Raw genomic sequence first — 27,836 nt, forward strand, 5'->3', positions numbered from 1 at the left:
CGGGGGAGCATTTTAGAGAAAAATGTTTCAGACAAAAGTTGTAAGGCTTAAAAAAACGCATTCAACGATAGTAGTTATTTGACATAGGATGGCGTCGCCAAGGTCAACTTTGCTTTTTTAAATAGAAACACATTTTTTATTCAACGTAAAAACGCAAACAACTTTTGCTTGAAAAAATGTTTTATACAACCTCTATTTTCTAAGATATTTACGTAAATATCTACAAGATTATTGGTTTCAATAATTTTTTACTTGAATTCTATCAACTTTACCAAAAAATATCAAGAAATAAAAATTGCTTATTTTGTTTTCATAGAGTTCTGTGAATTTTTTCAGAATTTTGTGTTAACTTTTTAGTACTTCAAGAAAATGTAAGAAAATGAAGTACTAAAAAGTTAACACAAAATTCTGAAAAAATTCTCAGAGCTCTATTAGAACAAAATATACAATTTTTATCTCTTCATATTTTCCGCTAAAGTTGATAGAATTCAAGTAAAAAATTATTGAAACCAATCTTGTAGATATTTACGTAAATATCTTAGAAAATAGAAGTCGTATAAAAATTTTTTTCAAGCAAAAGTTGTTTGCGTTTTTACGTTGAATAAAATGCCGTAATAAAAAATATGTGTTTCTATTTAAAAAAAGCAAAGTTGACCTTGTTCTGACCTTGGCGACGCCATCCTATGTCAAATAACTACTATCGTTGAATGCGTTTTTTTAAGCCTTACAACTTCTGTTTGAAACATTTTTCTCTAAAATGCTCCCCCGCCGAATTATCTTGCCGTTCCGGTACTTTTGCTATATCCTGTATGTAGATAGTGTATCAGAATGTTCGGGACAATCGGGAGTCAGTAGATGTGAGAACAGAAAGGCAGGATGTGCCGAAGCAACCAGCCCGTCGAGAAATTACGATTCAGGGAATAAAGTCATAACTTCCGTATGCCATGGACCTATGTGCGGTTTCTGTCAACATTAGAGGATAATTTTCTTATTTCGCGCAGCAGCAAGGCAGGAAATCGGGCGAAGAAGAAGAAGGGAAGAGCAGCAGGCGAGTAGGTAGGCAGGCAGATAGACAGGCAGACAGACAGGGTGGTCCAGCCTCAGATTATTGCACGCGCCGCGGCGCGTCTGGATGGAAGACAAAGCGCGGCGCTTTTTCTACCCCGACAAAATACGGCCTCGGTTCGCCCATGTGAGCTCTATATACGGCCGACCCGTCCCTTGTTTTCTCGAGCGAAATATTTGCGAGCCGCGCAATCGACGTCCTTACTTCGCGCTTGATGTTAGGCAGAGACGCAGCGGCGATGACGATGGCTTGTCTTAGGCGCTCCTAGAGAACCTTTTCCGAAATTCACGGCTTTGGCCCCGAGGGTCGCTGTATCTTCTTGGCACGAATAACTCGAGCACGAGTTTGACACAATAATAGTTAAGCGTGAGAAATAGACTGCCTCGGACGCGCGTTCCCTCAAGTGTCGATTAGTCGCAGGCGGTTCTCATTTCACGACGAAGCGATCGCAGACAGAGAGGAAGAAGAGAGAAACAAAGAGAGAGAGAGAGAGAGAGAGAAAGAAAGAAAGAAAGAGAGAGAGTGCATTCGAGGTGCTTCTCGCAGTCGTCAAAAATGTACACGTGCTTTCGAAAACAACGTGAGATGAAACCAAAATTCTCGAGCTCGAGTAACACGACAACTCCGCCGTTTTACGATACGTACGTGTCGTTGATCGTCGCGGATCTCCCCTCGAGACGGTCTCGAGTGTGCTCTTATGAATGACAGATGCGCGATCGTTTGGCTGTCAAATAAATCAAGAAGACCGTCGGAACGCGCGAGATTATGATTATTACGCACGATTCGGACAATCATTGACAGCGGGTAAAAAGTGTTGCACGAAATCCGTTGTTGCAATCTCGATAATATAGTTTTGATCCTACTGAATTTCCTGACATCTTCTGTTATATTCTGAAGGGTCAGTAATACATGTGTAATACATGTGAAAACTGAAATCCTACCTAACGCCTCTAAATGACAGAAAACGCGCAAGATGTCACTTGTGAGTTCTACTAAGAACTTCCTCTCAACAAAGATAGAATAGAATCAACAGAGGTTGATGCAGGTTTCATAGAATTAAAGTGGCTGCTTAATGGAATATTGAAGTCGAAAGTAAGATCAAAATTTCGACTCGTCCAGCCACTTGAGTCGAAAGTTTAGCCCTGAAAGATCTATCGAAGGATCAGTGTATGTTCAATATATATAAAAACTAAAATCCTATTTAATATTTCTAAATAGCAGAAAATGCAAAATGATTCTTGTGGGTTCTAAAGAGGACCTCTCCACAAAGCTAGTAGTTTAAATAAAATCAAGAGGAGTTGAGACAGGTTTCAGAGTACCAAAGCAGGCGTTAAATGGAATATTGAAATCGAAAGTAGGATCAAAATTTCGAGTTAGCTAGCCAGTGATTATGGTCCTCGAGGAGAGAATCATTTAGAATGCAGGTTGGATCGCGCAGCCGAGCGCGTGTGCACTCGTGGCTGTTGAATATTTATCAAGCGCGTTTAATAACATTGTATAATTTCGCGCTCGGGAAAGCGGCGGGTCGCGCTTAACAGAAGGAGCCTCGCGGAGAATCGCTGACTTAATTGGCGGCATTTAGCATAATAGCTGCGGACCGGGCCCCATTGAATGAGCCTTCTCTTTTCCCGTACTGCGACCAATTATTGTGCGCGCACGGCCGACAATAGGCAGTGCTACAATATTAACGGCCGGACGGCGGCCGATAGGCACGGCGCGAAATATCGCGCAAAAGTTACGACGGCGCGCGCCCGCACGCCTCGCTTTCGCGACCCAACCCTGCACTTTGCATGCCCGTCCGCTGTTTCGGTCGGAAATACGCGCGGTCGTTCGTCCGTTGCATTATTTCTGGCGTGCCTCCGTATGGACGCGCGGAAAATCGTCTTATTACGGGCCCGCGGTAAATCGGGCCTGGCAAAGATGCAATTTCGTAATCGCACGGGCCAAAGTAGACAAGGAGATTGCTCTTGAATCCGGCCCGGATGTTTTCCCGGTGGTTTTGTCGCGATAAGATAAATAAGGGAGACGTGTGCGGTGAGTGGAAGATGAATTACAGCGCGATAATGATTCGTGGAGAAGGAGGGACCCGTGAGGGCCGATTCCCCGATCGACCTCCCAAGTGTTTCCGAATAATATGCTGTAAAAAAGCGGGAAAAAACGAGAGGCCCGATCCTCGTCAAAGTCACGCACGCAGGCACGCACCTAAAGCGAGGTTAATGGAAACGTTAACGTCGACACGAAACGCCGTCTTCTCCCGGCGTGATATCTCTTTTTTCTTCCTCGTAGTACGTACAAATTACACGGGTGCTTCACACGGGCGAGAACGATATTCCGGAATCAACGCGCCGCATGCAGGGGAGGAGGCATTTTAACACTTGGCTCATCGGGCGTTAGATTGCGCCTTGAATTTGTTGGAGTGATATCTCACTCGAAACGAGCGAACAGTGGCAGTGTTTTTACTTGAGGCGAATTGTGAAAATACTGACAAGAGTGACTGTTTCATTCCAACTCATCAATGATCACTTTGAGATACACGCCCGATTCGTTTGTGTCTACGTTTTTCGCCAGATCTACAAAATATTCGCGTCGCGATCAAACACGAGCCCTCCTCTTAATTTAGAATCAACAAAATGTACTCTTTTTTTTCCCCAGGGCTATCAAATCGTCGCACTCTATGGCGAGACCAATATCGTTCTTTTTTTTTGCAACTTCTCTTTATTCGCGATATTTCATCGCGATAATTTGCGCGCGCGCCAACCGCGGGGTTTATTGGCCGATTTCATCAAAAACGACTCGGCGGCCCGCTATCGATAAAAATTCGCGCAGGAAAGAGGGGAAGGGGCGACTCATCATGCCTCGGGTGTACATTTTTCCAGATTTCCGCGTAAAACGCGCCGTATCGTCGCGGCGCCGCTGCACTTTACATCGGTCCGTGCGATTCATTGTTCGCGTTTAAATTGCTTCTCGTTTGCAGGGCCCTAACAAAACTCGTCGCGCGAATTTCGCGCCGCGCTGTCAGCGGCGATCGACTCGGAAAGAGAGACGAAACAATTTTTATCGTTTTTTCATCGTCGCTTTCGCCGAGGGACGATTGATATTCGGGGGAAAACTCGCGAACGCGAGGCCGCGCGCGTTTTCGCGCGCGTTTCGCGTGGATCACGACGGAATATGCGACCAAATATGAGCACGGCTATAGAGATGCCACCATGTGTGTGAGTGTCACTGTGATCGTCCCCTCTCACTATAGGTCGTTTTACGCTCGAGATACATACGCGTCGATACAAAAAGTGCGAGCATGATCCGAACCGTCTTGTGACGTCTGGGTATTCTCAAGATTCCGATGAGCAGTGGAACCGATGAGTAACGGGATCTCGCGGATAATTCGTCTCTTCACACGAAAAAATACATACTGCACTGACGAAAATGTTACTTGTCTCGAGTATTTCATACGTTCACATACCCGCGTATCTATGACAAGTCCATCATAAAGCATCAAATTTATTCAAAGTACATTCTGTGTTCTAGCAAGTTTAGCATTTCAATTAAGAATATTTAATTGAGACAAAAGTTCGCTTGCTTATTGTACAGAATTAAACCGATTTTTTCCCCGATGAAGTTTTATAATACTCTGGTAAAGAGAATACATTTTTCTTTAGAGTACACAATAATGAGCATCTCTCGAATTTGTGATGAGTACATTTGAAGACTATTTTATCAAGAAAATATTCTTTGCTAAAGGTAAGTGTTACTTCAAAGAAGGAAATTAAACTGAATAATTGTTCTTTTCTTAGCAGTATAACGATATTTTTCTCTGTTTAAAACAGATGTAATGTAAAAGAATTAATTATCGAACGGACTGCGCACTGAGAAAAAATTATTAATTCCACAAAAAATTATTATTAATTATTATTCTCGGCGTCAACTACATCTGCTTGTTGTTCTAACAAGTATATGCGTGTGTGGTAGTAGCGGTACACATGCAAGGTAATTATCACTAATACTAGACTTACCATAAAAGGGGTCTCTCCGATTAGAATTCTTTTATTATGTGATTACAGTGACAAATACCAAACATTTCTCAGTGCGCGTAACTCGCTTATCAAACTTTACGGAATTATCACGTTTCCGGCGTATACACTATCGTTCGTTTGCAGTGACGTTTGCACTAGAGCGTAACGTAGCGAATTAGAAATTAATTATCCCGTCCTCGCAATTTCCAAGACTCCTCTCCGTAACTCCTCTCTTTCTCGAAATAGGCGCCCTTCATTAAGGACGAGTTATTCTGTAGCTTTGTTTCGTCGACGCGCGCGCGCGCGCGAATTCGCGAATTCCAAGCGCTCTCGGGAACGGGTGTCATTTGCCCTGGGTACGTCTTTCGAGAGGAAAGTTTATTTTCGATCGTCGGGACAATCGCCGCGGATATGGCTTCGGCAGCCGGATTTAATTAAAACTTTTACGACAATGGAGACGACGACAACGACGACGACAGCGGCGGCGGCGGCGGCAGCGACGAGGGTAGAGGAAGACGAAAGAGAGAAAGAGATCTTACCGTCGACTAATCAATCGACATCGCGGTAATCAGGGGAGGAAAAAGTGTGTCAGGATGGTCCCGGCGAGGGACAACGAGGAGAGCCAGCAGAATGAGAGAAGGAGACGGAAGACGATGGAAAACGATAATGAACGGCTGCGGGCGAACGGAAGAGGTCGACACATGCAGCGGCTCTTCCGGTTTCGCGCGGAACGAGCGGAAAAGTTTGTCTTTGTGCCGTTTACGTGCGGGACGCAATGCGAGAGTGCACGATCGTAACGAGAGCGCATCTATAAATTTGTGTGCGTGAGTGTGGATGTGTGCGCGCGCGGTAGGCTGGTTAACGAGCATAAAATTGGTGGCGATCGATCGTGAAAAAGATCGAGCGGAAAGCTCTCGGCCCGAGCCTGGCGACGGGATTTTTTATCTGGCAGTGGGTTCGACGAACCGTCGAGTTTTGCATCGCGAAATTGCGACTCCGACCGGGGTCAAGGGCTCGCACGCGCGCGCTCGTACACACACACACACACACGCGAATGTTTAACTGCAGCTCTTAAACAGGCAGTAAAGTAGCGTAATGCGTGTCTGTCGACCAAGAAGTTGATCGATGATTCCTTGGGACAAAGAGCCATGTCGATTTTATTGCCTAGAATATATCGACAAGCTACGCGCGTCGCGGATCGCCGAGGACGGCGCAACGACAATTTTATATATTCCCCATGCCTGTTGGAAATGTCTGGCGCGGTTGGTTCTAAATGAGACTCTCGTGTGCGCGCGAGCGAGAGAGAAACACAAAGAGAACGAGGGAAAAACGACGAGAGAGAGAACGAGAAAGAGAGAGAGGGAAACAGAGAAACAAGGGAGAGAAACAGCGTGAAAATAAAATGACACCGGTGAAACGCCAGACGCGGAATAGCCCCGCTGCTGGCCGACTGGATGCTCGCTGCGATGTTACCATGGCGATTTTATGAAGTTAAATCGTCATTTAAATAGCGCATTACGCCTAACTGCGACGCGTTGCATGCGATGCAATGAGAGTCACGGTTATTTAATTAGAAATAGATCGCCCGGCGCGTTGCTGCCGGACGGAAAAGCGCGAAAAGGCGGCTGCCCTTCGCTCTGAGCGCGTTTATGCAACGTTTAGGAAAATATAATCTTATTCTCAGCGGAAATCTTCTTATGTGTGTTACGGTCTCGAGAAGATGCTTCCGAAACCAACAGGAAAACATTCCAATAGCCAAGAAAAGAACTCTGATTACAAAGTGACTTACTTTAAGAATATTATACCTAGAATATTCTCCTTTTAGTTTCAGAAGAATCTCCTTTTGAGGTCGAGTACAAAAACATTTCCGCTAATGATAAGATTACATCATTTTTTGGGATGAGTAAGACAGCGACCAGTAAACATACCTGTCTATCTTTACAACCAATACACGTTCCTAAATTCTTCAGCTAGAAAAGAGTTCTAGTTGCGAAGTACTGTTCTTATAATCCTCTATTCCAAACAAAATTTTTACCGAGTAAGTATTCCTCTTCTAATGAAAAGTGGACTAGTGATTTAAAATCTACTGGATATTCCAACTTTTTTCTCTCCTTTTGAATCAAGAGGAGTGTGTTTACTTGGAGCAGAATGCTCTTCTTGATTTGTGCTTAACTACTGTATAGGTAAAAGATTCAATCGTCTAACTTTAAGAATATCGTGCTTGGAGTATTTTCCGCTTGCTTTCGGAAAAATCCTCTTGAGATTGCGCATGAAAGTAAAATCCCCCAAGATCCTGAGAATTCCGCTTAGAATGAGATTACATCTTTTTGGCTATTCCGCTTTTCGTTTTACAAACGTGCATCTCTGTTGAGATATGGCAATGGGCAGTAACAGTTACTGCGACTGTTTAAAGGTGCACTCCACGGTGATTCGTCACGGAGACTACCTCGGCAAATAACGCAACAGCCGCGCGCGCGTCGTGGCGTAAGATTCGTTTATTGCGACACTAAGCGTCGTGTCGCGCCGTCTATTCTCCCGACGACAATTCAGCTCTGGTTCGTAGGTGGTGCGATTATCAGGGCGACGTACTGACTACAGGCCGGTGCCCCCTCGCGTTCTCGCAATAAATAGTACAACTTCATCGCGCGGCCCGTAAACGCCCGTAACTTATGCCGGTAACTACGCGGACACGCGTTCCTTTGACGCGGTGCAGCTTTGAAGCCGGACCTGGGGGAACTTTCCGAAGCGCGCGATCATTCGTTTCGCTGGCAGACTCGCTTTTAGCTCGAGACGGTTCGTCGCCGTCGCGGCACGATCGAAATCGCATAGGCGGATCGAGACGTGACAATGCAAATCGATTGTCGCGCGCCGGGAAAAATCCCTTCCGCGTCTTTTCGCGATGACGCGGCGAGTGATTTGCTTTTGAACGCGCGTTCAATTTATCTCCCTTTATTTTTCTACTTTTCATTCACCAAGAGAGACGCTTTATCTCGAGATAGGAAGAGACAGGGTAAAATCCTGCTCGGCTACATATATTTTTATAATTTATGTAGAGCGTTGACACACGAGCCGACTAGTTTCACCCTTACGGACGGTGCACAATTAATATTCACCAGGCACGCGCGTTGCACGGTCACGCAGTTTATAAACGTCACGTACGGAAAACGGGCGTACAACGCGGAAGGGATATCACGGAAAGGGCGAGGTCTTTCACCCCTCTGGTGGTGGTAGTGACTCTTTTTCGAGTAACGCGCGATTTCGAATTCCACGTCGCAGCCCTCGCTGCTCCACCACGCCCTTTTACGGCGCTTTATTCAATGATCGTGAGAATGGCGAAAGTTTCAACCTCGTTGAAACGTTATTGGATGCATAAGCGATTCGTAAAACGGTGCCTTACGAGTCGCCCGACGAATTGCCGTTTCCAAATTACCGGCAGATGTCGAGCGAAAAAATGTCGCCAATATTTCGGTAATCGTTTTTGCATTAGCCGCGACAGCCCGCGATTAAATTGCCATCGCGATGAATCTCTCTCTCTCTCTCTCTCTCTCTCTCTCTCTCTCTCTCTCTCTGTCCTCAATTCCTACGTAAGGGAGCGTAATAAATCACATTCACGATGTTTCACGCTTCGTGCAGCGGGGCATCGAGTGTAACGCTACCCATTTAGGCGATAGCCCGAACTTCTCCCGAAGGCCCGGAACGAGTTTAAGCGGGAACGAATTTGAAATCACGGATCTCCGGAGAGATTGCCGTTCCACCCTGAAGATGAGGCCGCGAAGAACGCGCACACATATACGAGTGCAAGCCAGCTGCGACGGTCGTGATAAGAGCTTCGTCACGCTTCTTCCAAGTCACAAAATCAAATCAAACATCGGTCGCGAGTCGCGCTTAAGGGCGCTGAAAGCGTTCCGGGGGAGGGGGGGAGGGGGGAGGGGAAAAGGGATGTGCCGACTAGGCCCTTGAGGCATTCTTCAAATGCGTATAAGGAGCCCGTCGAGATGTTGTTACTACAAATATTATCTTTGGGGACGTCCCTATTCTTGGTCACGCTCGCGTGGAAGCGCGCGGGTTTCGACACTTTCGCCTATAAGGACTCTCTTCCAGGCGACCGAACCTTCCACACGCTCATAGTGGCCCTTCCTTTTTCTCTTCGACGGAAGTCTCTCCTGGAGGAGACAGCGTCCTCTCCTCGCCAAGCAATTACATCAAAGTCTCTCTTTCTCCTTCCTTCTTTCTCTCTCTCTCTCTCTCTCTCTCTCTCTCTCTCTCTCTCTCTCTACTTTTCTCTCCGTCGTGTTCGTCTTTCCACTCGAGATACACTAAATCGAATCTGTCTGAAAGTTTGCGTTAATAAACTTCTTCTCGCGCTGTGTTTCTCCCCGCGGTGATATTCGTTCACCACGGGCGATACGCTTCAGACAGACAGATAGCAATTATGACAAATATATAAGTGAAGAGATGTTCTTGCAGAGAGAGAAAGAGAGAGAGAGAGAGAGAGAGAAAGAGAGAGCATCTCTCTGCCTCTCTATCTCGCGGCACCGAAACCGGTATTATACGCCGTGGCTCTCTCAGCTGGCGATCGATCAAATTGATTCATGGCCCATAATCTGTATCTACCCGCAGCGCCGTTGATCCACGTTTACAAATATAAATCGTACGCATCCGCAAATATCGGCTTTTATGGATATGCGTGCATCATTACGGTGGAAGGTACATCTCGCGTGACTATTAATAAATCACGAGTGCATGCGGTCTCGCGTATTATGCGTCGTCCAGTAAGCCGGCCGTGTGCTTATATTTTCATCACAGTTATTACGAATCAATATCTCGCAAATCACATTTGTCTCGACCCACTTTATTTATGCGAGATCGCATGCACATTCACTTTATAAAGGTATCGTTTCACCCATATTTATCGAGCTTTTATTCTCGATTGATCACAAGTCTCAGATGTATTTCAGTGTCGCGACTCGTCAGCAGTTACCTACATCTTGCAATTGGCGTCGCATGCAAGATTCACACGATGCGAGAAATCGCGTCAGTTTCTCGAATGTGTAAAAGTTTTTTGCGCGAACCGGCGGTCACCACGTGTTTTTTCCTTCCAGATAGGATACACAGACAATACGTTGGCAAGCGCCAACTTCATCTTTTCTGGGAAGTTATAAAAGTTTCTCTGCAGGAAGCTGAACTTGATAGGCCCTCAGGTCTGTGAAATGTTGAAAATTTCGTAGCAAAAGAGAGGTGACCCGACAAGATATCGGTATAAGATTGCATCACAAAGAAGCGCGAGCGTGCATTTTCTAATTTTACCTGGACGGGATTGTCGAGCGCTCTAAGAATACACCGGCGTACTTTCGCGACGCGCGTTTGTTTGCGAACCGGCGAGTAGCGCGTGCACGCGCGCGAAACCTACGGGCGTAGGAGCGACGGAGCAGTCGACGGAGATACGCGGTTTCTTCCCAGCATCCTTGGAAAAGTCGTGGTCGTCGGAAATCGCGTGCCTGCCACTTTGCAGGACATTTAGCGGGAAGAGCGCGGCACGCATAAGTAAAGCGGCTCACAGGTGCGCATACATTATCAGCGCGAGCGCGATTCAGCGCCGCCACGGCGATCGTCATTCAGCATAGGGAGCTAGCGTCATTGATGGCATCCCATTGCGGAATCCTCTCACGAACACTCCGTGGCGATGAGGCGAGAGTCGCCACGGATCCGCGTCTCCGAATTGTCGTCGTCGTCGAGTACTCGACAAAGAAAAAAAAAGATAATGAACGGATGATGCGATCAAATTAATGAGCCATAACATGAAGTACACGCGCTACTGCGAATTGAGTTACTGTCGAGTGGTATCGCAAAAAAGGGGCCTCCTCCTGACATATTCATGAGAGGGACGCGGAAGAGGCGACGTTGCGCGATTACATTAGGTAATGATGGAAATAAGCGGGGAAATCTAACGACACACACGACGGGCATAAACGTCTCGGCTGGCGACGACGCGACGACGCACCAGCCTTAAAATTCGACACTGCAGAAATGCAAGTCAGAGAGTCCTTCCTGCATCCATAACGGCACGCGGGTGCTTAATGCGAGTGCGCGAGTATTTGCATTTATATTTGACCGAAGGCGACGCGCGGCGCTCGCCCGCCGCCTACAAATGGCCGCGCGCGCATTTTTCCGATAATCGCCGAACGGCCTTAATATCGCCGGACTGGAGTTTTACAGACGGTCCGTAGCCCCGCCGAAAATAAAACGAACGCCGACCGTGGCGTCGGCGAAACGCCGGCGAGATCAAAGATGGTCGAAAAAATCTCAATGGCGAGACGAATCGCGCGGAATCGTTCATTCGCACGAAGGAATTCTTCTCGTCTGCGTGCAGTGGCGGATTTATAAATTCACGCGTTGCACGCGCCTCGCGCGCGACAATGACTCGCCGATTTAATTTCGTCGCGCGTTCCGCCAAAACTCGTGGGAGTCGACGAGCCTCGCGTGAAATTAGAAAAATCTTTTATAGCCTGAAATGTTTTATCGGGCAATACTGTTGGATACTATTGGAGTAATTTCTCGCGCGCTGTTATTTTTGGTTGGAAGAAAAAATACGTTTTAGATAAGCTTCAAATATTGAAATATTGATTATAAATATTTAAAAGGGTGGTTTATATCTAAAAGGAAATATTGATGTATAAATATCTAAAAGGGTGATTTATATTTAAAAGGGGGGAGGGAGGTACCCGCCAGGCAGTCGAAATTTTGGTTCTATGTTAAACTTTGAATTCTACAACTAACAAGTAAATCTACCCAAAAGGTACACTCCGATTTCTTTCTAATTTGGCACAAATATAGAAGTACGTATAATATTTAGATTATCATTTCTTCATTTTGGCCCACTTTGAGTTTCACGAATAGTTTATAGCTTTTTAATGTTCTCACTCCTATCATCAAGTACAACAAAAATGCATAAGAAATAAAATTGAATACAAGATATAGTTGAATAATTTTAATAAAATCGGCATAGCTGAACCATTCTAAATTTCTTTAGCCGAGATTTCAATCGAAATATCTCAAATCTGTACTAAATTAGTCAAAAATGGTTCGAATCTCGGCCAAACCGAGAAATTATTTGTATAAATAATTTTTTTCAACTTTTTACATGTTTTGTTTAAACATTTTATTTATACAAATAATTTTACACATTTGACTTTATATTCATAATCAGCAAACCAAAAACGCCTATATCTTGTATTCAATTTTATTTCTTATGCATTTTTGTTGCATTTGTTGATGATAGGAGTGAGAACATTAAAAAGCTATAAACTTCTTGTGAAATTCAAAGTGGGCCAAAATGAAAAAATATGATTTAAATATTTTTTGTACTTCTATATTTGTGCCAAATTAGAAAGAAATCGGAGTAGTAACTTTTGAATACTTGGTTTACTTGTAAGTTAGCAAAATAAAATTTAATTCTAATGATACAATTTATTCCTATTTTGACTCTGATGATGTCCGAAATTTCCCTTGCTTTGTTTAGCGTTTCTTTAACATCAAAATAGGTGTTGAATGAAATAGTAAGGCTAATAGTAAGATCAAAATTTCGACTCGAGTATAGTACAGATTGAGATAAATATAAAAATCCTATATCGCTTTGTGATTCACAAAACTTCTTTAATTAATATCCCGAATAATTATTGCGATTATCGTAAAACGGTATAGGATTTTTATGCTCACCTTAATCCATACTATGTCTCCGTCAGAGTTTCGGAGATTGTTCTGGGACATTCTGTATATCTGTTTTTTTTTCCTTTTGAAGGAAATATACACTCTCTTTCGCTTCCTGCAAATAGCTAGATCTGTCATAAATCTTACAAAGTATCCGCTTCCCGGGACATAAATCCCGCCGATAGCGCGCGCATACTTTAGCGATTGATTCACTATGAAGACCGTATCCGTGGCTTAGTGTATATGTCTGGCGCGACTTTAATCGGTCCGAGTAATAATCAGTCGATTTATATTCCGGTGCGCATCGCGCCGTCCCCACAATCGGTACGCGACCGAACGCCCTGCACCGAGTCGAATAACCAAGTCGTCGCACGACTTTGCAATTGCTGAACACGCGTAGATCATTGCGTCGCGCTGACATAAGCGACGTTCGTATTTAGTTTGGCGATGCACAATTGACTCGCGGACAGGTTATTACACGGAGTCCGCCTGTTTTTAATGACGCGAGCCGCGGTATCGGCGTCGGCGATGATAAACAGCCCTCATTTGTACAAATTATCATTTCCCCCTGAATAAAGCGCTCGCTCTTGCGGATTTATTGCGCGATCTAAATATAAACTCTTTTATCATTTATCCGCGCCGCGCGCGCACGCGACGGGAAAGTCGCAATTGCAGTGTTCCGCGTTCGTTGAACGCGCCGGGAGGACTGCTTTGAGATAAAATTTAGAACAACTCGCGACTCTTGATATGAAGAAAAAAGGAAGCACTTATCATTCAGTCATGTGTCAGAAGTTTTAAGGGGAGAAAGAGAGAGTAATATTAATAATAATCGGGATTCTAACGTGGGCACTCCGCGCGTGTCAGTCTCAGATAAATCGTCTCAGGGATCGTTGTCAGAGATTATCATCTTCCCGAAATTAGAGTTTGAATTATTGATCCTTTTCTACTTGGCTTGATAGGATTTAGAGGATTGACGTCAATGAGGAGCTTCGTGGCAACATCCAAGCGTATCTTGCAGCGGATAAAAAAGTACTCACAACTGTATATTCTTCCCGCGCACTCCATTCTGTATATCTTACACGAAGGAGGACAGAATATGACTACAGTGCGCTCTTATTCAATGTATTAATGCAAATGGAGACAATGTATTCCGATGGAAACATTTCCAGCTGTATTTCCCTCCGTCTCCGTGTAGATTTATTTGTAAAAAGGATAGGAGGGGTGGATAAATATTTTCCCTGTGCCCATCGTGTAAGTATGCCGATCTCTCGAGGATACCGCAGAGTCAAATTTATACTTCTCCTTAAAGAAGAAAGTCTCGTCCGTATCTTCCTCGGCCCTTCAGTACCTACGCCGAACGTGTGATCCTGGTGGGATCTGAGAAAGGCCATCTGGAGTAAAAATTCAGGTTTTATGTCTCTGACGCATCTCCCCCTTTCGCTCCGTCTCTCCCGAGGATCCCGCGGTGCAGGCGCGGTGCAGCTCTCTCTCTCTCCGCGAAGGGGATTCCTCGCAATTTGTCGGCGGCGTGCCCTCCGTGAAGAAAAAAGGACGCGAGATCAATTCGAGCGAGAGCCGGCTAATTGTGTATCTTACGGCTGTTCTTCGTCCCATCTCTCCCACCTTTTTCGACCTTCTGTCGCATGAAAGAGACGCGCACCCGCGGTATCGCCACGTGCGTGCACACGTGGACACTCGCAGGGTCAGGCGCGATGCACCATCACGGGGTAGAGAGAAAAATGGAGAAGAAGAGAGATATTCGGGCGACACAGCGGGTAGGCAGGCAGGCAGGCGGAGGAAGAGAGAAAGAGAGACGGGGGGGAGGGCGACGGGCGCGCGCGGGAGTCGGAGGGACCGAGAGACAGGTTCGACGAAGAGAGCGAGAGAGCGCGTGCTGCTCCGAAGCCCTATACCCGTCGGTCGAAAGAGAGCTCAGTGCTACGATGGTCACCAAGCGGACAGGTCGCAGCCTCTCCCAGCCTCCTCTCTCTCTGCGGTCCACGTTCCCCGTCCGTTCGCCGTCCATCAGTCTGTCCGTCTGCGCGCACAGCCAAGAGGGAAGCGTACGTCTCGCTTAATCGCGCTTAATTAAGACGAGTCCCTCTCTTCGCTTCTGTTCTGTTCTTCGGACACGCACGCCGCGCACTGTCATTGACCGTCTGCGGCCCGCGCGCTAGCCGTAAATCATCGGGCCTCTCTCCCGCGGGAGAGAATGCCGGGTAATTGTGTCACGGCTGATGTACGGATTTATTCTCGTCCACGGTAGAGACTCGACGTCTTCGTCATCGTCATCGCCGTCGTCGAGTCGGCGCGTTTATCCCCCCGTACATCGGGATGATCACCGGATATTCGCGGACGCGACGTGCACGAGAGCGCTCGGGGCGAAGACTCCCTCGAGAGCGGCGCGTCGCGGGAGCACCCTGAGCGCGTCCCTGAGTGAGTGTGAGTCTGCGAGAGCTCAAAGGAGCGATCGAGTCACCGGCGACGGATCATGATCGATCGTCGGCGCAGGAGACGCACGACATTGATATCCCGGTGATCTTGGCGCGAGTCTCAGGTCTCTTCGAGGAGATCAGAGAGGCGTTCGTCTCGCGAACGCCGGCGAGGAAAGTTCGCACGTGCTTCTGCCGCAACCTCCCACCTCTTCGAGCGAAGCACGTGGTCGCCGCTAGAAGCCGTCTTCCCACTCGATCAAAAACACGAGAGAAGTCTCGCGGTGCGACGACAAGTGCACAGTTGCGCGCTCTCCCCGAGGACACGCATGAGAAAAGGGTAGACCAGTTCTCCAAGCGCGCTTTTACGGGGCAGCAGTGAGTAAAATTCTCGTTTTTACCTCGTTTTTAGATTGATACCTCAGCTCGAGACATTTCTCACGAGACAAAATCGCGACGCTGTCGCCAAGGGGACAAGCTCGTTTGCGCGTCGGAAAGAAAGTATCGCAGCGGACAAGCCGAACGCAAGCCGGTGTGAATAGCCTCTGCAGGCCGCTTTGGTTAGCTGCTAGGTCAGCCGTGTAATTTCTGGGTCGTACGTAATTTAACGCAGTTGTACTTACGTCATGTGATCATACGGTTTCCGCGAGCATTCGCAGCTGTTTTGTTTGTTTCGACCTGTCTGCAGATATTTAGAGAGAGACGAGCCGTGGGTTCCGCTCTCGCGGAACCGTTCGTGCCGAATGACTCGCCGCGTGTTGCGCATTCCAACTCGCGAACCGATGATAATCTTCGGGTCGAACAATTTTTCGTTTCAGATATTTCGTGCGGCCGCGCGAGACCCGTTAGACGGCCGATAGGACTTGGCGACGCGTTCATGAATCACGAGATAAGAGCACGGATAAGGCGGAGTTGCCGGCGACATTTTGTTCCTTGCTTCTCGAGCTGTCCCGGCGCGTCCAGTTATCCGTTAGAAGCAGTGAAAGCGCAGGAACTCGTTGAAGATTGAGACGTTATGTATTATTTTTCCCCCCTACCCGCCAACGCTGCGAGTCGATTGTACGGCGTCTACTCTCGCGTATTTTCGTAGAATAAAATTAATATTCGAGCAAAGGTCGTCGACTTCTACCCGGCCGTATTTTCCACTTGCGTCAACATCGATCGATCTCGTCCGAACGCCGGCTTGCCTTTCGCGATGCACACACCGTTCGCATCGGCCTTCACACAGACATGGAAATTTCAGACCGAAAGCACGACCTGACGTTGAATGGAGGAGAAGGGAGAGAGAGATTACGCGACGCATTTATTCGGAATAAAAGTCAGATATAGATCGTACCGCGCCAATTAAAGATAACGTGCCTGAATTTACGAGGCGCGGTATTAGCGCGAAACTGCGACTATTAAACAAACGGTACATGTGCGGGGAGAAACTGCTGGCAAAAAAGCCGAGTCGAAATTTTAGCCCCACATTCTAAAATCTGCATATTCTGAAGGTTCAGTATATGTTAAATATGTACGTGGAAACTGAAATCCCACTTAACGCCTTAATGACAAAAAGCGTATAAGATGCCATTTGTAAGAGAAGTAGAATTGGTAGGTTAGATAGAATCAAAATGGATTGAGACATAGGCTTCAGAGCATGAAAATAGGCTTAAGTGTTAAGTGGAATGTTGAGATGAAAAGAATGGGATCAACATTTCGACATTTTTGCGCTTCGAGTTCGGCTCGATTTCAGTTTTACTAATGAGGAACGTCGCCTCGTGCGATTGCAATTGTCCGTGTTACATCCGCGACATCGCTCGCTCGCACGCTCGTTTTATCGTCCCGGAAACAGCTGCTACCGCGATGAATGAATGAATGAATGAATGGGCCAGCCAGGAGATCTTTTGATCGGCGACTCGATTACGCGGATCGATTCGCGACGAGAAATTATGCGCGATAAGGCACGCTCTCGGGGCGCGAAAGTGCGACACTTGTCGTGCGAGCGAGTGACCCGTTCAGTTACTCTGAAGGATCTTCATCCATTTCAGTGGATTGCCTTGTCGGAAGTATCACTCGACTAGTGCTTCCTGCTACGACGCGAAAGGCACGCGCGCGAATCGCGGACTTTTCATCCGCACGCGCCGGACACATACACGCATGCGAAATCGTCTCGTCGTTTGCTAACGTTCGCCGGCAGATCGAACCGGGATCTAACAAACGTAATAGATCCGATATCACGCCGTATTATTAATTAGCGCCTCCGGCCGGTCAGAACTATCGCGATCATTTACAATGTCCGTTCGCACCGAAAGCTAATTTGTCGTCGCTTCAAAAACCATGGCAGTGCGTTGTGCCTGTCGCGATTTAATTTAACTTCGATTAATTTAATCTAACTGAACAAACACGCGTATACGCGTACACAGAGCGAGATTTAATTAAATTACGCTACGATTAAATTAAATACATTCCGATGTTGCACAGAATTTCAATAAGACGCGCTTACACCGAGAGAAAAATATAGTTGCTTTCGGCGTCAACTGTACTTTTTTTGTGATTTTAACCAGAAAGATAATTAGAAGAACCATTTTTCTAATAACATTTACTAAAACAATGGTTCTTCTAATTATTTTTGTGGTTAAAATCACAAAAAAGTATAATTGACGCCGAAAGCAACTACATTTTTCTCTCAGTGTGCAGAATCTAAAAATGATTCAAGAATATCGGCTTTCTTCAAGGACGTAATATCGGTTTACTTTTGTAATTATTCGTCCTCCGTGCGAATCAATATCTTCGTGTACACGTCGAATAAAAGGGAAAAGAGACGCGACTTCTTTGTCCGGTCAAATTCTCGTGCCGCGTAAAATGAGCGATTTCCACGAAGACACTCGACGGTATTGTTACTCAATATTCCAAAATACGGGCTCCCCCACAGACTCCCCCCTTTGGACCTTAATAATAGAGCGATGTTTGCAAACTGGTCGCGGAAGAATAGGCGAGGATCTGCTCAGCATAATTCGTTCCCTACGAAAAATGGAGCACGTGCCTCTTTCTTTTTTTGGAAACCAAACAAAGCGACGAAATCTCTCCATGTCCGCCCGAATGGTCCAGCCGTGTGTCAACCCTCTCAACCTTATCTTCAAGCACGTATCATCAGCCAGTCAAGGCGTTTCAAGGCGTCTATTATCCTTTCGAAATCGCAGGAATCTTTCCGTTTTTTGAAAATTTCTTGCGCACTTTAAAGTACGTGAAGTGAAAAAAATAAGAAAAAAAATGCTTCGGACAAGAACGCGCGAAAGTGTCACGAGAGCGCCTCGTGCTGCTCCCCGAGAGCGATCGCAAGGATTCGAGTTCCATTGTGCGCGAGAGACGTAGGGGAGGCTGAAGGAACGCCTTTATTAATCGACGCGATCTTTGTCTCTGGAGGGCGACCACCACGAAGGCGACGACAGCTGTCAACGACGCGACGCAGCGGAGGGAAAAGCGCACGGCGAGGGAAAAAGTTTGCGCGCATCGCGCACGATCGCGAGACGCAATTTGCCAATTTTATGCACACTTCGCGAATAATGATCGAAAGTAGAACACGTGACCGCGGCGCGGCATTGTTCGCGGCGCGACAATGGAATCGGATGTTTTGTTGGGGATAATAGAGCGCGTGGCCTACACGCTAATGAAAGGGTTGCACCTTTGAATACATCGAATGCATATATACGCATACGTATCTAGGGCTCAGCGGTGCTCAGATCGCGCATCCCGATATATAAAAGATCCGGGCCGACTCCGCGCGATCGATACATCTGGCTCAACGTGCGAGCGAGCCGCATTCTTCTCTCGTCCCTCAAACACGCGCAATTCACGCACGTTTTGTCTCGTGTCATTTCATATCGCGCGCGTTGTGAACATACACCTCGCTTCACGATAAGATCGCTCATTAGCCCTTAACAGAAATCGGGAAAAATCCTCGACCAGAGCCCCGCTCTGCTTCGATACTTTCTCCTTTTTTCAATATCGACTCGCGACGAGACACATTTGATGCATGAGGAATCATCTCTATTATGCATATCAGGCCGGCGCATGCAAAGTGCGGCGATGCATGAAGGATTATCTTTATTATGCATATAAACCTCGATTACCCCGGCGACGCACACAGGTATCCGTGGTTCCTGTTTTGCAATAAGAAACACTCAAGGTTGCGCGACGGTATATGAGGGGGTACACGCAATGCATATCAATGTCGAATGAGCACCGCCGTGCTCCCTTCGCACGCGCGCACACGCACAGCATGTCTATTAAACACCCTCGATTGGCCGTAAGGCCAATGTCAGAGTTCGAATGTGTACTTTAAAACACCACGTAGAACAATGGGGGGGCTGAGCTGTGTTCGGGCTGCGCAGCGGCAAAAGTGCCACTGCCATTTGCAAGTCCCGATTGTGCGTTATACGCGCGCGCGTGTGTCCACGCTGAATAGAAGAAACCAAAAGTGCGATTACCATTGAAGAGCAAGGACTGAAAACTTTTCCCGCGACAGTTATCTCTCACTGTCGCCATTACTCATTGTCGCCGCGTTGTAGGTCGAAGACGCGTTTGTCGCCGCATGGTGGAAAGCGAGCGTCGGCAAGAGGCCTAGTTAAACATTTGCTGACCGGGTTACATCCTGGCGGATGAATCCTTCATTTGCCGCCGTTAAAAAAGACATATCGCGACGATGATACGATAATAATTCAATTAGCAAAATTTTTCATGTTAAGCTTTTGTGAAATTGCACGAGAAAGTTGATCTCTTTGCAATTTCGCGGACAATAAATCATTAGATATTGATTTTGAGAGGGAGAGGTGAGAGGGAGGGAGAGAGAGAGAAAGCTATCTTAATGACGATGTGCACAGCATGTCTGTTTCGTGTCTAGTAAACGTTTTGTTAGCTGTCGTGTTCGAGCAGTGGCAGGCGATGTTTTGTCGCGCACGGGACATATTATTTATTCACGTCGTCACGTATTCCACGTTCCACATTTAGAATATCCCGTCTACGGGGCTAGTGAATGACTTCCGTTGGTGCGTAAACGTCCGTGCCATCAGCGTTTCGCTTTATCTCGTTGGCTGGCGGGAATGTCGTATGAGTGACGATTCGGAGAAAGAACCAACTTTTCCGGAGCTCTCGCGACGACAAACGATATTTTTAATCTCTCTCACGAGCATGTCGATATCCAATTCGGGAACAGGGGACAAACTATTACCCGAGATCAATCTTTTGCGAGAGCTGCCTTCAACATTTCCGGTGATCACGAGAGCCGGTCATGTCTCGAGGAAAGGCACTGTTTGCATATGAGATTTCCGTACTCCGATAAATCTAGCCTCGAAGAAGTGGTTACGAGAAAGAGAGCAAGAGAGAGAGAGAGAGAGAGAGAGAGAGAGAGAGAGAGAGAAAGAGAGAGAGAGAGAAGTGGATGTGACCTGCAAATATTTGCCCGATAAGAAAAAAAACGGCGAACATTCACGTGATATTCCGATATCCGAAATTTCCGGCGACAAAAACACTTAGGACGAGTCGCCGGATACGAATTATCAGATTATTTACCTATTGATCCTTTTTTTCCTTCACGAGACCGGTCTGCACGTAATTCACAGGTACAGTCTGATTCACGCGAGACATGATAATACTTTATACTGTAAATTCACGTAGCACACGAGCGCGTCCTTTGTGCAGAAGCTTTCGCAAGATACGCGTTTTCGTTGCGAGCATAGTTTGCGAGATTGAAATAATTAAATGTAATTTAGCATTGTCCACCTTTAATATCGTATTACAGCACAGCACAAATGTCGATTACGTAATTCTTGTTTTTGTCCTAGTTTACTATGTATATATATATATATATATATATATATATATATATGCATTCTCATACATCATGCATTAATGTTGCTATTTTTACTGCTCCTTTTTATAGCGCTACATCATGCGGCGAAGAGGCAAAGGAGAGCTACTACTTCAGCTCTGAATTACTTTGACAATTTTGACAGAATTTAACTGCAGTCACGTTGTTCATGTCACTTTACCGGACATACAAGAATATTCCTGCTAGAAAACAGACTCAACAACCGACGCAAATAGACGTCCTCTTTTCTCTAGCCCGGGCTCTAGTTCGAACTAACATCACGGCACTCGAGACACTTCTTCCTGATAATTCGTGATCCAATTTTCAATGGTTGTTTCGTAGCCGCGATCGGTCGGCGTAAAGCCGAAATTTATTTTTAAACGGTCGGCCCGCGCACGTCACGGCTAAGCTGGAAGCTTGGTGCATCGTTGAAATCCCAGGCGATTCGCTTCCTCCGCGCTCCATTGAAGAGAGAGAAAGAGAGAGGGAGAGAAACGCTTAAATCGGTGCTGCGCTGCTTTGATTATTTTAGATTGGAGCACAATGTGCCTTCGCTAATTGAGAAGGCCCGACGACGGTACATTGTTTCGATCACCATGAACATCGCCCTGAACATCGAAAACGGTCATCCGATATCTGCGACGGCGACGACGGCGTGTAATTGCAACTTGAACTGTTCGCTTCTGAATGTCGCAAGTATGGGGTATGTGAAGACACGAGACGTCGAAATGGGACACCGATCCGTAGGCAGACGAAGGGTCGACAGGTCGACAGTTTAGAAATGCTTTCTCTCTCTCTCTCTCTCTCCCTCTCTCTGTCTGCCTCTCTGTCCCTTCCTCCTCGTGTTCGAGTGCACACGGATCACACTACGGTGTTAGCCGTAGAAATGCAGCGGAGGGTAGCGGCGCGTCTCTCCGTGCACCATTGACAGAGAAATTACATTGCGCTGCGTTGTATTACGTGAAACGGCAAACGATACCTCGCTCGCATGCACTGGCGGAATGCGAATTACGAGTAAAAGAGCCTGCCCATGCGAAAATCCAACGCGTAATCGTCGCAAGGTGACCAGAATTCACCCCCCAAATCCGGGATACTTTATAAATGTGTGGGACGAGGGGAGAGGAGATTATTGAAAATTATACATATATGTAAATATATATGTATACACACGAAACAGCTTAACCTAACCTGCTGCACACATGGCAAAAATAGAAGCTGCTGTGTACTCGTCGGAGCTGTGAATTTTATTGAGAAGATCCGTTTTGTCAGAAGGATTTAAAAAATCCTCTAAACCGTGATAAAGCGGGACAGTTTGGCTGAAACCGGGACAAATCGGCGTCGCGGATAAAAAAATCCTAGATAAAGGACGGAAAACCGGGACTGTCACCGGGAAAAAACTGTCTAGTCATCTTATCGTTGTCACCGATATTACTTGGGTATATCGGGACACTGGACTACTATTGGGGGCATTTGGCTGACGGACCGATATCAGCGGAGCCGCGTCGAAGATTTAGATATCGGACCCTGGCTGCTGACACGATCGCGCGTAGGTGATCGATGAGGAAGTGTCGCGTCGGCGAGACTTTTCGCGAGCGCGCTATCGCGCCAAATCGGAACGGCAGCCGATGAAACATGGGCCCGTGCATCCTGTGCACCGACTGCCGTGTCGTGGTGAAATAGAGCGATACGTCTCATACACGTCTAGGCCTGCCTTGGTAGGCGCGGCGCGATTAGTTATCAGCGACGACCACCGAGGCACCACCGAGCGATCCAGGCGAGCGGGATCGAGCCAGATTTATTCATGGATCACGCGTGCCACGTGGACGAATAATTTCCCTTCGTCCGGCGCGTCCACCTACTGCCTACTCGGCGACGTCGGCTCCTCCACGTGCTTTCTTTCGTCACGAAACCAGTCTCGCGAGCAAGCCGGCTTCCAGCAGAGACACGAGTTAAATATCGCTGGCCAACAGGCCCCGCCGCGAAAGGAAGAGATGCGCGGGAGAGAAGGAGAGAGAGACAGAGAGAAAAAGAGAACATCGCATCGCAAGTACGATCGCAGCTGTCCAGAAGCGACCACTGGGTGCTGCAACGCGCGCGGCACGTGGCACGACGGATTTATTCTTAGCGCAGGGTTTCGAGCTGCCACCTGAGATTCCTTCTCGTCGAAGGGAAGGAGAGCGCGCGACCGTCCCTACGCGATCTCGAATCTGTCCGGGGTAACTGCTAGGCTAAGTCAGGGGAACGATACTTGGACAGCGCGAAAAGAGGCTTTCCCGTTGCGAAGGTATAAGATCGCGTTGTTCGCGTAATTGGAATTTCAATTAATTTAGAGCCGCGCGGCTTATTCATTCCGCGTGAATCAGACATTCTCTCATCAGATTCCGCGTATAATCCAAGTGTTGCGCGACTGTCGTCCAAATTGAGATGGGAATTATTGTTTTGATCGTTGCATCTCGAAGTCGCGCGCGGGAGTAACGTTCGTGCCGCGTCAACCTCGACCCCTTAATGATCCTTATAACTGAATGACGAGGAGAAATGGTAGGGGCGTCAACGTCGAGAACCCGGCGGGGGGGCGAGGAGCGCTCACCCCGGTAATACCGGATCGTGACTTACATCGAGTTCTGGTCATTACCCGTGAAGTTCAAGCCCAAATGCATCGTGCATCTCGGGGGATTACGGGGTAAATGCACCTTGAGCATCGAATCCTCCTTCGCGTCGATTCATAATTCCACGAGAATTTATTACCGGAGCGAAGGAGACGTCTCTCCTCCTCTGCTCTCGCGTTTCTCATCGAGCAATTCTCCTCTCCTTTTCTCTTTTTCTCTCTCTCTTTTCGAGCACGCTTTCGAGCAGGATTCATGCTCCGCCAGCGTGCAAATACCTCGACGGCCGTTAATTGCCGTTAATATAAATTAGATCTTTGCGGCGAGGGACGCGCGGATAGAGATTCACGATCGAGTGGTTTGCGCTGGAAATTTTTTGCGACACGATCTCCTTCGCGGTGAGTCGGTTTGGTCGTAGTTATGGAAGAATGATCCAATCTACACGAAGTACGTTCCGAGAAAAATGAAGATGAAAATCTGATACGTGATTTAAAAAGTATAGATCGCACTGAGATTCCTCGCAATTTTCTTCTCTTCAAGGATATTCATTGACAAGCGTAATCTGTAAAAAATGGACATAAAAGACACAACTAGTAAAAAGTGGCCCAACTAGTGGAGAATAACAACTGATTTTAAATTAATTTCAACCACTCATAAGGCCTGGATCCTTTCTGCTTTGAAAGACATGTGGACTGACTATTGGTAAAAAACAAGAACTGAAAAATATCATAATTTTGTAGATTGGATTATTTTCGCGTAACTATGGTTCTCGATGACGGATCGACGATTCGTGCTTTCACGGCGCGAGATCTTCCTCGTGGGGAAACACAGCCGGCAGAGCGAGCAACAGCGGAAACAGAAATCTGCATAAAGCTCGCGAGCGCACAACACAAGTGATGCGCGTAATCGGGGCCGTTTTATCGGGGTGGCCGTTAAAGCGCCAGCTGGAGCCAAGTGTGCCGCTCGAGCTCTCACCTAGAAAACTGTATAGGATCGGGGTGGGTTACGCCGCGCATAAGTTTCTCGCCGTCTTTTCGTTCAACGGGCGCGAAGGGCGCCTCTTCGACGTAATGTCGCGGCGCCGGCACCGCCACGCGCCGCGTTGTAAATGATGATCGTTTCAAAAAAGGGAAAGAGCGGCCGTATGGCGATGAGATACGACGGACAAATTGGCCGGTTGCTTTAGACGGCCACACTTGGATATACGTATTCATAGCCACTTGACCTGAATGCGCCGAGAAGGGTGGCGGCGACGACGGCGGCGCAGGGCGACGGAAAGGGGATAGAACGAGTAGCCTAATAAAACGTAAAATACGGGATGTAAGTCGTATTTCATGCGCCTCTCCTCCTCTTTGCGCGCTTCCCCTCGGCCGAATGGACATATCTGCCAGCTGTCCCTCCGTTTTACCGTTCGTCTTCCTGTTTCCTTCCGCGTATCCCACCCGCCGATCTTCCGTTCTCTTATCCTCACTCTTTCTCACTCTCTCTCTCTCTCTCTCTCTGTCGCGAATCACCACGGGAGATGAACGAAGATCGACATCGCGAAATAACGCGCTCGCGCGAACGGAATCACCATTGGAGCGTTGTGAATCGCACCGACGTTGATTCTTCTCTTTTTTGCTTTTTTCAATCGGATCCGCGCTGAATCGCTTTCGTCGTGAAAGCGAACACATCGAAAGAGTTTCCTCTGCCATCACGTCGCCGCCGTGCTGGCGCGATAAAAAAATTAGGATGAACGAAGAGAAAAGAGATTCGTTTCCTCTCGGGCCTCGTGTATGCTCGGTCGCGAAATAGTTGCACGCTTTTTACGGAAACAAGTTACGGAGTTGTCAAGTTATCATAATTAACAGCCATAACTGATGTGCGTGCTGATATGAAGAGCCGAACAATCAATTTGGAGAGAATTTATTTTAAAGTGAGAGAACGTTATTTTGAAGTAATTTTTATATATTTTATAAACTAAGCCAAACACAGGTGTGTGTTCGTGTGTGTGTTGAATGCAACTGTTCTGTGACTTTCAATCGCGACAACTTGAAGCGTTGCAACTTCATTCAGTGAAAAGTGTGCGAACAGCATACACTGACAAAGAAATGTTTGGCATTTGTAACTATAATCACACAGAGTAATAATTATAAATAATAAATTATAGTCAACAAAACCATATTTTTATTAAATTTTACTGTGTGTTAAATTTTAATTAGTATTAAATTCTAATGTTAATGGTAATAATTTTAGATGCATGTTACTATTTTACTTCAAAACGTACTTCAAAAAATAGTCAAGAATGACCAGAATTTTAATCAATCATTTTCTTTTCTTGGTGTATATAAATCAGTAAGCTCGCGTTCTACAAGCGCGGTCGAATGACATTCTAAATAAGATACCAACATCGCGACGAATTGCGAAAGGTACAACGAGATTTCTGTATCGACCTTCTGAATTCGGATGAGCTTAAGCGTCTCACGTCTATCACGAATGATTAATTTCGACGCAAGTGAAGACGATGGAAAAAGTTCCAAGACGGTCTTCGACTTGGTCGATTGCGCGAACGTCTTCAGATTGATGGCTCGCGGGGGGATGGGTGGTATCGAGTGGCCGAATTTTCGTTCCGTCGGGAAATCGACGGAAAATAGCACGGTCTCGCGGAAATACGACGATGGAATAACAGCGCGATTCGAGAAACTCGAATATCACGAGTTGAAATGAAACTTTCTATCGAGTGAACTGTAGTAATGTCTTGGCTGAGTAATGTAACGCGCTTGCTCGCACACACGTACACACACACACACACACACACGCGCGCGCGCGCATACGTACAATTAATGGGGTTACGAGTTTAAAAACAACTTTGTGCGATCGTGTAACGAGCCGCGGTGCTCGCAGCGCGCGTATCGCGTGAAGAACGGCGGAATGCCCGACCGAATTTACGAAACTCTCGTTTGAGCCGCGGGGAAGAACCTCCATTTCCAGCCTGAACGAGGAGTGGGGTTTTCTTTTTTCAAAGATTCTCTTTTTACGACGTCTGAGTGGTCGAGATATTAGGTGCGTTTAAGAGGCACGTGCCTGGAACGCTTTTCTTTAGGAGTCGTGGCGGATGAAAGAGTCCCTCTCACGTTTGACAGAATTCCGCCGAATGTTTCGCGCGTACTTGATTTCAGTGGGATGTAAGTGCTTCACGAGTGGCAACGAGAGTTTCAGGCTAACGAGTGATACCTCCGCTGTTCATTTCCCCGTGTTTTCGTACCGCAAGGCGGAACGCTCGCGCTAATGAAATCCGTTTGTGAGGAACCGTCCCCTCGCAAACGCTACTAAGGAACGCCCGGCTAAAAAGGCGCTGACGAAACTTAAAGCTGCCGTACCCACCATTTCTCGAACACGACTCCAGCGAGACCCCACTCGACGACTTCTCGTCACTTTTTCAGCGGATGTCAAAGTCACAGTTAAAATATTTAGACGACTCTGTCCCGTCGTTTAATGTCGCAGTTTAAAGCCGATAAAATATTTTCTCCTTACTGAGAAAAAAATACATCACGGTTTCTTTGCGGGATATTATTTTACAGAAATCAACTTCCTGTATAGAAATGTCTTAATATTTTCCCAAATGCAGCTAAGGTTCCAATCAGAATATCCAATTTTTTGTCCCAAATAGAATCCGTTCTCGTGCGCGTCGAGTGTGGATTAATCTCGTCTCTATCTGGTGTTTGTATTGCGGACGATACGTTGCACATGGTCAAACGCTTATACAGGATTCGCGCAACACTGAGAATTGTGCGGACGCTGCAATTATCCCTCGTTTAACATCGAACGGCCCCATCGCGCGCGGAACCGAGCTTAAAATAATTAAATCCCCAAGCGAGTAATTAATTACGTTACACTGATAAGACACCGCGACTCTCTAGTATAAAAGCGATCCTACAAACAGGATGAGAAAAAGTTCGCTCCTCGTTACAAGCTCGGTGTATCTTTTGCTGTACTTTGCAGTTAAGCCCGTGTATCGCGTTATTATTCCACTCCTCGTTCCCTGGCGCAGTGATAAAATTCTAATAGCGCGGTTACAGCCCGATTCTGTGTGCATTTCCTCTCGCGCGAAGATCGCGGCTTCCCCCATTTATTTCTCCTTCCCGTCCTCTCTCTCTCTCTCTCTCTCTCTCTCTCTCTCTCTCTCTCTCT

General features: G+C 46.8%; 2 protein-coding genes across 5 annotated transcripts in view; one reads left to right on the forward strand and one right to left on the reverse strand.

Moving 5' to 3' along the window:
- The window catches only part of LOC116848788 (very-long-chain enoyl-CoA reductase), a 114,240-nt gene that overhangs the window by 65,451 nt on the left and 20,953 nt on the right, over window positions 1–27,836 (reverse strand). The gene's annotated exons all lie outside the window — the stretch shown is intronic.
- LOC116848784 (facilitated trehalose transporter Tret1-like) overlaps window positions 1–27,836 on the forward strand; it is a 70,825-nt gene that overhangs the window by 30,207 nt on the left and 12,782 nt on the right. The window contains exon 1 of one of the 4 annotated variants that reach the window (XM_032825258.1): window positions 14,668–15,593. The exons of 1 other annotated variant lie outside the window; for it this stretch is intronic. The gene's annotated coding sequence lies outside the window, so the exon portion shown is untranslated. Of the gene's footprint in view, window positions 1–14,667; window positions 15,594–23,724; window positions 23,744–23,809; window positions 24,987–27,836 lie in introns of those variants that run through there. 2 more of the 4 variants (XM_032825260.1, XM_032825259.1) reach the window with 2 other exon arrangements.

The sequence above is a fragment of the Odontomachus brunneus genome, unplaced genomic scaffold, assembly GCF_010583005.1.
Source record: "Odontomachus brunneus isolate Ranch 3 - 2012 unplaced genomic scaffold, Obru_v1 Obru_scaffold_100, whole genome shotgun sequence".
Taxonomy (NCBI): Eukaryota; Metazoa; Arthropoda; class Insecta; order Hymenoptera; family Formicidae; genus Odontomachus; species Odontomachus brunneus.